This window comes from Pteropus vampyrus, unplaced genomic scaffold, assembly GCF_000151845.1.
Source record: "Pteropus vampyrus isolate Shadow unplaced genomic scaffold, Pvam_2.0 Scaffold81, whole genome shotgun sequence".
In the NCBI taxonomy this organism is placed as follows: Eukaryota; Metazoa; Chordata; class Mammalia; order Chiroptera; family Pteropodidae; genus Pteropus; species Pteropus vampyrus.
Window position 1 is genome coordinate 1995164 of NW_011888862.1, and position 12772 is coordinate 2007935.

General features: G+C 42.5%; 1 protein-coding gene across 1 annotated transcript in view; it reads left to right on the plus strand.

Moving 5' to 3' along the window:
• Nucleotides 1-12772, plus strand: part of FRMPD4 (FERM and PDZ domain containing 4) — a 755715-nt gene that overhangs the window by 461865 nt on the left and 281078 nt on the right. The gene's annotated exons all lie outside the window — the stretch shown is intronic.

A 12772-nucleotide genomic window follows, 5' to 3' on the forward strand; every position in this document is an offset into this window, starting at 1 on the left:
TGCTGCCACTTCTCAGATTTAAGGTTACACTTAATGCTTCTTTTCTGTATTTCAGTGATGTACTTTGATTGTTCAAGCTTGCATTTTACTTTTGTTTTTTTATTTTTCTGGCAGGCTTATCCAGGTTCAATGTTGTAAAAATAGCTGTCCAAGTATGTACCATACCACTGGCTCTTGAGACCAAATTTCAATAACTGAAAAATTTTGCAAAAGATTAGCTTACTTAGTGAGTTGAGCTGAAAAAAATATATAGTTCACCGGGACATATGGGGATGGTTTCTTGGAGGGCGATTGTCCATATGTGTATATTGGCACAGCTAACGTTTTCAACTTTATTTTCTGTATCAAAACTAATCTCGCAGAAATAAAATAAAAGAAAAAGAAGATTCCCGTGCCATCTCCCATTTACGCAAATTTCAGTTCTGATCAAGTAGTGACTCACTATTGGTTACCAATATTCTAAGTGTTAAGAACAGTCATATTTGCCAATTATATCTCAGTAAAGTTGGGGGGCGGTGCGCAGAATGAAGTGTAGTCATGCAAGCCAACAAATAAAAATCCCTTTTCATCTTTCCACAGACTAAACAGGCACTATATTCTCATCATGCTCTGGTTAATTACTGACATTTATTTACTAGTTAAAAACTGGTTGGTTGATAGATACTTAGTCCATGCTGTGTGCTCAGCCATAGAGCTGTTGGCCACATCTTTGGAAAAATATTTCAAGAAATTATCATATTTAAAAATTAGTTTGCGCTCAAGCAATTTATTATTTTTTTTTCCTGACAGTTAAATTCTGCTTTATATGTTCATTTATTTTCTAATCATATGGGGGAAACAGAGATGTTCGTGGGTTCTTGTGTCTTCTGGCTCTTTTACTAAAATCTCAAGTCATGTAAAGAAGAAACCAATAAGTATTTTGAACTCTGAAGACCTCAGAGGAGCGCCGAGGCTTTGGAGAATAATCACCAAAGTCACTCATAATTACTCTTATGTTGTCACGCTAGCGTGATTAAAGGAAGATGGAGTCTTCTGGAAATAAAAAAAAATCGATTTAATGGAACAGTTGAGTTTAATGGCCTTGTCTCACAAAATAATGCAAATCAGCTCTTTCTTGAGCTATGTCAGACTGCAATCCTGACGTTGCATTTTTCTGAATCTACCGTGTAAGGTACATTCTGAAATATATTTATGTATTGGTTAAGAGATGGCTTTTACAAGTAGTCAGAGCAAGGAAAGTTCAGTTAGACTATTAAGGAAATCTTCTCTGGAGAATGCATGGGCAGTGAAACAAAGTTGTTCAGGGGAATGATGAGTTTGCTAACTCGGGGACGATTCCAGGCTGATCTGGACATCACCTCCTGGTGATCATTAGCAATCTGGGGTGTGGCTTGCCTCAACGCCAGGCAGGCAGACGAAGCACCAGGCCGTGCTGGGAATGCCGATCCCGTCTTTCTGTTGGGATCCTTTAGCCTTTTCTCCTTGCATGGGAAAGAACTCGATGCAATAGTTGAACACAGTTCTTGTTTTCACAAGAACATATTTTTTTGGCATTATTTTTTGGTTCTTCTGGACTGTGAGTTTTAGTTTCCTATGGTTCCTGTAGCAGACTGGTGGTCTTAAAAACAACAGAAAAGTTTCATTTCAGTTCTGGAGGCCAGAAGTCCAAAATCAAGGTGTCGGCAGGGTTACTTCCACCCCCTGTGATGGCTCTTCCAACTTCTGGGGGCTCCGGGCATTTTTTCACTTTGGGCGGCGTGACTCCAACCTTTGCCTCTGTGGTCACATGACCATCTCCTTTTCTTTCCTTTCTGTTTTCTCGTCAACTTATCAGGACACTTCGTCATTGACTTTGGGCCCAGTTAGTTAATCCAGGATGATCTCCTGGATTCTTAGCTTAATTACATCTGCTGAGATCCCTATTCCAATAAGGTCACGTTCTGAGGTACGAGGCGCTAAGATGTGGATGCATCTTGTTGTGGGCATCCGTTCAACCCACTACAGATAGCAAAAGAGACTCAATTAAATTAGTTTCAGTAGAAATCTGTCCATTTATTTTCTTCCAGCTCATTTAGGCGGTCTTTATCTTCTTCTTGTCTCTGAAAATATTAGGGAAAACCCATTTCAAATACTTGCCCCGTTGGAATGATACAGTTGCACAGGGAGTGTGTCACATATTAGCTAAATGTTGGCATTTGTCTTTGAGGCCTGGGACGTGCATGACTCTGAGGTCATCGTAATCGGCTCTGACCACACCTCAGACTGTATCAGGCCCAGCAGCTCAGCTGCTAGGCTCAGCTCCTTCGTCGGTGGCATTCTGCCAGCTGGAGTGCCAACCGAAGGCAGTTGTGGCTATCTGTCCTTGCCGTGGTTTGGCCTTGCAGTTGTGCCATATGGAACACCTTTCCTTTTCAATGGGCAGTCTCGTCTAAATGAGGGCATTTTAAAATTAAATTCGAATTTATTTTCATTTTGAGAATTCTTTAATAATTTATGAAACCATGCAAATATTTGGAGTCACACCAGTCTGTCTCCACAGGCTTTAGAAATACTATTTTAGAGTATAGTTTATACCATTTAATTAACCGAAGCCTCCTTTTTTGTCTGGATCGATTGGGTTTTCAACACATATTTCCTTGTGCTAGATATTGTCGCGACACTGGAGACAGAATGACGGGCACGTGAGAAAGAAAGTCGTGTAGTCTCAAACCGGAAACAGATTCAAGTGCATATGTATGCAATGTGAGAAGTGTCGTAGGTCTGTGTCAAATGCCATGGTGGCTCATTATTTTGCTGGGCCATTCTGGACGGGCTTCGTGGAGGAGGTGGTGTTTAATCTGGGTCTTAAAAGATAGGTATGCGTCCAATACAGTTGTTGGAGAGCAATAGTGAATCTCACAGTGAAAAGCTCTGTTAGAAAGCAGGTCCCAGTAATATGAAATGCATGATGGGTACAAGGAACTTAGTTCAATGTCGTAAGAATGAAGATCAGCGACGCGGGATGAGGCCGGAGTCAGACAGACATTGTTCTTAGGCTGAAGAGTTCGGACTTGGTCACAGTCACAATTCACAAACAAAAGATTCAGCTCGGAGCACTGATTTTCCTCTTCCGTTGTGTCTAATGTACATTTTATATATGGCGTATACATGTGTGCGTTGGGGTATATAATTTCCGCCTCCTCTGTGAGACTGAATGCCTCTGTTTTTTATTGGCCTGGACTTTTGCATGTGAGTTTTCTAATATTGAGCACACGCTCTTTCACTGATTATAATCATCCTATTTTAAAGAAAAGGAAAGCTATGCAGTTCAGTAACCAACATGATTCACAAAGAAATTGTCCACAGGGACTTTACTTCAAATTGGTTGCTTCATTCAAAGATTTTGAACTGAGAAAGCAGATTAAGGGAAGTAACAGAAAGCTGAAGCTGAATGAGTTGGGAGTTTTACTGGCAATTTCACGCAGGGGGCGCACATCAGTTCTCTGAGGGAAGGCGGCCACCTCCTCTTTTTGGCCTTGTCCCTAAGGCCCTATGGCCGCGGGCAGTAGGGTTGCTGTTGAGAATCCCTTGCGGCCCCTGGCAGAGGCTCTCCGGTGGCCATCACCTGTACTGTGAAAATCTAGTCATGGAAAAAGACTAGGATTCCGAGGATGCTGGCAGAATATTGCAAAAGTCCTGAAGTCAAAAATGTAAGCAGGAATATGGAATGCTTCTGGGAACCAGGAGCTGTAACTATAATTCTTCAAGTTTTAGTTCAGACACCCGCTCTTTTCTCAGATTGCTAGAACCTATATCTTCTTCTTTAAATATATTTTTATTATTTGTTTCTTGAATGTTTTGTGTTCAGGGATTTTTATCCTTAGGAATATTTGGAATTAGTGTCTTTAGTAAAATATAAAAATGGACCCCGTCTACTGTGTTGTCCGGGGAGCTACGTGATACATTAGTCTTCTTGCCAGGGGGAACTTTCTCCTGATAATGTGCCTTCCCTGTCATTAGACAGGAAGCCCAGTAATAGATCGTGTTTCTCTTTTTGCCTCTGCTGCTGGGGAATCTGTAGCTATTCTTTATGCTAAATTGTCACAGCTCTCTTCAGCCTAGGTTTTTGTGTAAAACGATCTCATTCCTTATGCTGCTTGAATTTTGTAGTTTTATTCCTGCCTTATTGCTTTTTCAGTATTTGTGTTTCTTTATATAAGTCACCTAAATAAAATGTAGATTCACTCCCCTCGAGAATACACAATTAAGAATTAGCTACCCATATTGCATAGGCTGATGAATATCTCCTGTCCTCACCATGTCACAGCTAGATCATCTGGTCACAGTTACATCTGAGAATTATGGTGGGCCAAGATGTTTGATAGGCACGTGGAATGAGCAGAAGAAAACAAAACAAAACAAAACATAGCGGGCAGGGAAAAATGTCCTGCATCAAATGTTATTTTCTAAACTAATTTACTCACGGCTTAAAGAACTCAGCCTGTAATTCCTATTAAGAGTTTCTTTTGGTTTCATTTTAATCTGAGTATGTCAAAGTTCTCATTGAAGTCAGCTTGTTAGAATATCCATCATGATACTGACTTCAATCATTTAAGGAGTCTTTATCATACACCAGGTGCTGGGCTTTCTGCTTTGTAGACGCTTATTTGCTTCTCATTACATCCTATAAGGAGCTCCCTATTACCTGGAGGGGAACTGAGGCTAGGAATGGTGAATTAGAAATACAGGATGCACGGGTCAATTGAATTTCACATACACAACAAACGATTTCTTAGTATAAGTATAGCACGTGCAATTCTTGGAATATACTTATAATAAAAATATTATCCCTTGCAATATTTGAGTTATACTGGAAAAAAATCGTTATTTATTGGAAATTTATATTTAGCTGGGCATTCTGTGTTTTATCAAGCAACCCAAAATAAGAAGAAATGCAGATTGTTGGCCTATGATAAAAGCCAACATATTTCCAGAAACCAGCCCTGACCCTCAGGAGAAGACTGTCTCCGCCAAGTGGCTCCAGTGCTGACCCAGGACAAGCCTGGGCTCCATCAGAGTTTCTTGACTTGATTCAGATTTTCTGTCTCTGCAGTCAGATTAAGCCTCCTATCTTTTGACGTTTGCTAACTTTCCGAAGGTGCCAGAAACCTGCCATCTTTATTTCCGTGCTTCTAAAACGTGGCTGAACGTTAGCAGGACCTGAGGATCTTTTAAAAGTTCTCATGCTCAGGTCATAGCCTAAAGCATTTATGTCCGAATCTCTGGGGTGGAACCAGCTATGAGTACTTTTAATGCTTTCCACGTGTTCTAATACACTGCCTGGGAAGAGAGTCACTCCCTAAGCTCACAGGCCCTGTGAATCCTCGGCTGAAGCAAAGTGACATCAACCCCTCCTGGCCCAGGCTGGGGTGTTCTGCGCATTCTATCCCTCCCATGGCCATTCTTGCCATCAGCATCCCCCCACCTTTCAAAGTGGCCAAGTTAGATTCTAGATAGAGCGGCAAAGACCAGGTGTGGTGGGTTCTTCCAGCATTTCGTCTACGTGAAGCATTGTCCTTTGCTCTAGGTTCTGTAAATTGGGCTTGGCAATGGTGACTGAATTGTAAAAGTAAGATTCCTGAGAAGCTGGCGTGGCCCTTTCCCATGTGCTGACAGAACTGGCCTCCCCTTCCATGGGTTTGGGGCATTTGCTCAGAGAAGAGAGTGAGTTCTGTGTTATGGAAATATCCGTGTCTGATTGAATAGAAACATTAATCCTAAGTACCACAAGGCCTGACGCCATCACGGATGGCCCCCGGGAGAGTCATGGAGGCAAAGGGCCAACCCCGGGCAAAGGACCAACCCTGGGCCTCGGGTGCCGTGATGTAGCTGAGAGGTCCTTTCGAACCTTGGTTAACCTGCCTGATGAGATCTCTCTTCCTACTGCCTCACCAGATAATTCTACACTTAGAGGGCAATTGCATTACATTTTGGTCCTCCTCAGGTAGGAAATATGACAACCTTGTATAACTTACCCCCGGATTTATAAAGGCATGTACATAATTGCAGTATGCATGACATGGTGTTTTCAGGGGGCAGGTTGACTCACCCACTTTGCTCCAAGTATTCTGTTGAATTTTCCAAGTTCTAACTGATTGCTTAGTGGAAAGGAAATAATTCATTTTTGCGGAGAGAATATTCCATTTCCCATGCTTTAACCTGGTTGTTTAAAAATTGAAATTCTCATATGACATTGCGTTGCCTTTTTTGCATTTTAATTATTATGGAGCCTTTAAGAGAGTACAGTCATTAGGTAATAATCAGATGCTGATTGCTTAAACTCTACAAAGTGTTTGCTTTCAAGAACCTCAGCCCCACATAATAAATGGTAAGAGTTTATCAAAGCAAGTGGCATATACTTTTCCTCTCTATTTTGATTCAGATGTGTAACAGTTTCTACCTGCTGCTTTCAAATGGCCCTGAGAACACCTTTTGTGTTAAGCCCACTCACAGCTAGAAGGAACCAGCACCAACCAGACAATAGAATAATATTATCTCCCAACTAAACAAAGCCAAAAAGCCAAAGGGACAAATTGTTCTGTCTGGAATTCCAAGCCTAGGCCTTGTGGAGTCCTGCTATTTTTAGAACTTGAGGGGGAAAGAATCCTCCTTATTGTAAAAATGATCCAATTAAATATCAAGTCGTCCAGTGGGAAACTCAGAGTTTCCTTTGAGCACCGTTTCAGAGACCAGTGTTCTTTTTATCAGAGCACAAAACATTGCCCACAGAGGTGGCAGTCTTCAAAGGAAGGAAGGGGGGTTCTGTGGTGGCGGGGTAACCTGTGCCTCATGGGGCGGCTGGCGGTTGGGACAAGCTGCGTCATTACCACTTATGAAGTTGCGGAGGTAGTTTGACCTTGTTATACCAGGAATACAGAAAATCTGACTCCGTCTTAGCTCTCACCAAAGCCTTACATTCAGTTCGCCTTTCTTTATACGTGTGTCGGGTGTCCAGATGGGAGCTCGGTAGATTATCTGGAGTGAAATTATTCTCATTGAACAATAAAGAAGATTGATACCTTGTACAGACTGAATGAAGTTAAAGCTGAGCATTTATAAATTTTTATGAAACTTAGGAACCATCCATAACTTTCAGAGTCAGGCTGCCTTTTTAAAGATGCAACATTACTTACATATAGAATCTTCCGCTCCGAATTTTAAGACTAGAAAGAAGCGAGAGAGACTTTCATCTGGTCCCGGAATCAGAAAGCATGCGTTAGAATGGGTAGCAATTTTACTGATAATCCATGGCAGAATGATCCTCGCTGAGCTCCGACTAACTCTTGCACCGGTCTACCAGCTGCCTGCCTGGTACCAGCTGCCTGCCTGGTGCCCGCTGCTTGTTCTTCACCAGGGTATGGTAAGTGAGGCATTCGCCTGGGGTGCACAAGATGCTATAATCAAGAGAAATAATATTTTAACATTATATTTTTAAAATATATGTATTTTAATTACTGTCGACATACAATATTATATTAGTTTCAGGCGTACAACATAGCGATTAGACATTGATAGAACTTACGAAGCGGTCACTCCAATAAATCTAGTTCCCATCTGACAACCTACATAGTTACTACAGTATTATTGACTATACTTCCTGTGCGGTGCTTTATATCCCCAGGCCGGGTTCGTAACTACCACTTTGAACTTGTTAACCCCTTCTCCTTTCTGTCCCCTTCCATCTGGGTTTGGTTTTTGCAGTTATTTTCATTTTTTTAAAATAGTGTGTACAAATCAAAATGACTGTAAACACAAATCCCAGATGGAACAGATATCAATATTTTAAAATAAAAACAGAATCTAACATGCGTGAGACTAGCATGAGGCAAGCGAGGCCAGGGTTCTATAAGCGCAGGTCGAAGCCACTCGATATTCACATAGTAGGTAATTGATAGTTTTTCTTGTGGCCTGGTATGTGGAGCTGGCAGCTGGGTGTTTACACCGCCTTTAGCTCTAATCTCCCCACTCCCCACGGCGTGCCTCCAAATGTAAAGAGTGGCTTTATCCTCTGCTCCTGGCATCTCACTTAGTTCTGCTTTGCCTTCTACTTAGTTGCCCCGTCTCCTCCATTCTATCAGAATATCCTTGAAGACATGGATGTCGCCTTACTTGCATCTGAATCACCAGAACCTAGCATACTGTGCGACACTTATTTGTAATATATTTTCCCCTGTGCTCCATTATTCCTGGAATCATCTTTCTTGTCTCTGGATGTCCCCGTCCCAACCTAGTATCTTTCTAGATCTGGCTTGGTTCTTCCAGTGACATGTGTGGCACTGGTGGGGGTTACCCTCCCCATGAGTAAACCAAATGAATGGAGACTGCAAAGCGAGATGATTATTTTGTAGAAGGCCTCCCACCTTGGCCATTGGAAAAGCTGGTTTATTAGTTATCTCCCGCTGTGTAACGAATAACCACTAAGTTAGTGACAAATACTACCCCCCGCCCCCCGCCGCACCCCCATTTATTATCTCATAGTTTTTGTAAGTCACAAGTCTGGCGTGTCATGGCTGGATTCTCTGCTTAAGGTCTTACCAGGCTAAAATCAAGGTATTAGTCTGATGAGTGACTGTCAGCTGCTAGGGCCTGCTGCGTGCTCCTCCGAGCTCACTGTTTGTTGGCAGAACTCAGTTCCTTGCAGTGTAGGCCTGAGTTGTCCGTTTTCTTGACATGTGCCCCTTTATCTTCAAGCCATCCATGAATGGGACACTGAACCCTTCTCAGGCTTCAAGGCTCCCTACCTTCCTCTTGCACCTTCCTATCCTGCTTTTAAGGACTCAAGTGATTCCATTGGGCCCACTCACATAATCTAGGACAGTCTTCCCTTTTTAAGGTCAGTTGATTAATAACTTCAGTTACATCTGCAAAGTCTCTTTTGCCATCTAACAAAACGACAGGCTGATACCACGTGAAGGTCATGCGATAGTTGAACACTTACAGTTCCAGCTGGTACTTTAGGGGCCAAACGTTTTTGGTGTCTTCTTGGCTTTCTCTCCAAGGCATTTGGGAAGGTCGGGGTCTGTCGTTTAGAACCACAGGGATCTTCCCGATGGATCCAAAATCTCTCTTGTCGAATCCCGCATTGTCATTTTCTGGGACTTTGGCAGAAGTGTTTCTTTGGGCGTCCTGAGTCCTAAGACTGTGAATCCCATCTGGTCATGAGACATGATCTAGCATTCATTTCTCTGTGCCCTGATGCGCAGCACAGAGCCTGATCCATGGGAGGCAGTCTAGACAGGCTTATTTGATGAAATGAATTGATCTGTCCTGTGAATCTTCTATTAGGAATTTTCAAACCAATATTTATAATCACCATTTCCTACCAGCTGTTTCCATATTCCCCAAAATGCTGGAAGGCATCCTCCAGTTGTCCAGGCAATATCTCTTTGAGCAATCCTCCTCATAAGTAGCTTCTGAGAGGACTGGATGGACTGTTTGCCTAAAAAAATTCTTTCCTAATTATCGATGCCAACATATGCATCTGTTTCTCCTTCTCATCATTACTCATGCACAGTCTTACACTAATGCCTTCAAATGTCTGAGCTATGGTTAGAACTTGAATTTGTGTACTTAGGTCTGTGGTTGAATCTGAGAACCTAGTATATTTTATTGTAATATGTTGATTTCTTGACTTTGTGAAATCTCTTAACCGTACTTTCAATTTCTTGTTGACTTCTAGGATAAGACTTACATAACTGGATATTTACTTCCATACTAGCAGTGCACGTGCACACACACACTCTCTCTGACTCATTGACTCACTCACCTGCACACAGTTTCTTAGTCCATTGAGGGTAAATTGGCTAGTTTCAAAGAGTAGCTCACCTAAGGTAATGTCACGCAGCTTTGTTATGCTTGGTTTTGTTTGAGATTTATTTTTTTCTATTTTAACAATATCATTCTGTGAACCTGAAATCCAAAACAATAGGAACAGTAAGCCATCTCCTAGGTCCCTGATTCCATTAAAAAAGGTGGGGACATGTCAAGATTGGCTGGTAAATGTGAAAATTCTGGTAATTTGAAAGGTAGATCCGTTGTCATACCTTTATTTATTGGGTGAATTAAAATGGGGCTTATGTACCATTATCTCGTGAGTACGGTTAGTGTGACTTTGCAGAGATCTGTATAAGCCCCAGGTACAGTGCTCAGATAGTTTCCTCGGACGCCAGCGACAATATTTTGCATTTCTCAGAGAAATATTTCTCCCAGAACATTCCAAGGTTCTTACTGCAGTCGAGGTGCTTACTACTCATGCGGACTAGACTCTCTGACAACCTCATTCATCTCCTGTAACAGAAGTCTCCGAGAAATCTTTCTGTTGCATCCGAGTGCGTATCTCCCAGATCACAGTTTGTGAAAACAGATTAAGAAAAGTCCCTGCCAGGCCTCACCAAGAATATGACCTGAGTGCCTGGACAGGAAGGCACATCATGGAACTTAACTTTGCAAAGGTACTTTCCAAAGCATGCTAGACACGTCGGGCAAATATAAGGAAGAAAAGCGGCAGCAGCACTGTTAGAATATTGTCTCTGCAACTCAGTCAACTCTGAACTGCATGCGAGGGGACTGTACCGTTCACCCTCACTGCTGGTAGCATGTCATTTTAATCAGGTGGGATGTGGCCTCGTAGCCACTCCTCATTATGTTACACAATATCACACTTTTTGGACTGTGGGTTTTTGTTAATCTTGTATTTAATGTTATGTATCAAAGATGAATTAAAGCTATGGCGGCCCGTTTTATGACTCAATTTCTAATAAAGGCCCACAGCAGTTACTTCTCAGCACAAAGCTGACACGCGACAACGCATCTGGTGCTCATTTTTCCATTCTCAAATGTTGCTGATTGAAAGAGAAAAGAGACGCGTGGCAGTCAGCTCTCTCTGACAGTCACCATCACCAGGCATATCCTGTGTGCAGATGGAAGCTTGCAGAAGGTGCTTCTCTAAGCACAAGGCATCGCAGTGTTTCATGCATGTGTGAGTGTGTGGATGGGATGTTGGCTTGAAGTCACGTTGCTCGCAGAGGTGCAGGGGTGCTGGCAGTGGTTCAGGCAGTTGAAATGTAAGCTAGCCTTGTAATAAAAGCCCCGGGAATGCAGAGGATGCCTCGCCATTAGGCATTCTCCTCGTGTTTCACATAAATGCATCCTGTTCTCAGGAGCGGATGAGCAGTGCATTTGCACTGGCTCATTCAAATTGAATGCTGGTAAAAGGAGAGTCCCGAGGAAACAACAGTCTGGCGTCTCTGAAGGCAAGAGCAAGGTTAAGCTGTCACCCGTGTCCTCCGTCGTTTATTGGATGTTTATTTGCTGACCTCATGCATACCCTCGGCACGTTGCAAAGAGGGACCGATGGGGCGACCGATGCCTGCACAGCACAGGCACCCAGGCAGGATTGCCTGGGCTTTTCTGGGCAATAAAGTTCAAGGCTTTATATGTGGCTTCACCTGTTGTCCCAGAGCCTGTTTTGGATAATGTTTTGCTGGAAGAGAAAGCTTCTCCAGAGAGGCAGTTTGTATTGTATTTTTCTTTTGTTCTTTATCAATGCTGCAGCTTTAACTTTGTCACAGCAAGGGTGAGGAGAGCGAGCGTGCAGAGAGCTTTTTGCAGTGTGCTTTTTCCGTTAGTTTTAACAGGAGCAGAGCGTCCCAGGAAGCAGGACTCACTTGCTCTCTAGTCATGTGCTGTGAGGAATAAAGACACTGTAGGGCAGTGAACCTGAACTTGGCCCGTTCATCCATACTGCATTGAGTGATTGCATGGAGTGGAGTCAAATGCCACTTGGGGGTGAAGAGCACGCATCATCTTGCATTCCTCTCGGATGTAGTAGGAAGGACCCTTGACAGAATCCAGTAATTAAAAGGTAAACCATGAAAATGTGTGCTGTGAGTGAGAGCATGAGGGCCGAGGGCTGATTTCTCGGGGAAGAGGAAGTGGTTTCTTTTTATTTGGAAGGATACGTTCTTTAGATTCTTTTTGGACCGTGGACTAGAAGAAGATGGGGAGAGAGTTTGACTCGCTGCTAACTTATAGCAGAGTCTGGAGGTTACTTTTCCCCATAATGATGATGCTGCTTGTCCCCAAGTACTCAGCGCTGTATGGGTTTTCTGTCCCTGGAGTAGGAGTGTTTTCAGTGGGGATCCTTTGGAAAAAGAAAGTTTGACCACAGAAATGAATGCGTACACTCTTCGCTGTTTTTGTTTTCTTTCTGGTGAAATCTCATCTTGAGAATTCATTCAGTGTTTTGCAGTAGTTTTTCTGTTTGTTTTCCCCCCAAATGTAGTGAGAACTGGCTTTCAGAGACACAATAAGACTGGGAAATGTGACATTTCTCTTAGTTCCCTTTCTCAAGGCATATATAGTTTCTATTAGCCATGGACGAGAAGGTGAAGTTCTAGGTAAAAGCATGTCATCTGCTTCATGAAATCGAGTACTATCTTTTGTAGGTCATTGTTACATGTGTTGGCTTTATATTTACACACAGAAGTAAGCACTGTCTCTTGGCAGTGTGTGTTCTTGGCAAGTTATTGATGAATTTCGTGGCCATAAACTTAGCTTGTGCCTAGTAAATGTCCTGTCCAGCTCTTTGAGCCCTTTTACAAGCTGCATTAAAAATAGAAGGATAGGTTTTTAATTAAATTAAGTATTGTATTTGCCCTTCGGGAGCCAAAATGCAGTTATGTGGTCATGAGGACAATATAAATTGCAATTTTAAAATAAGCCTGGCTCTCTA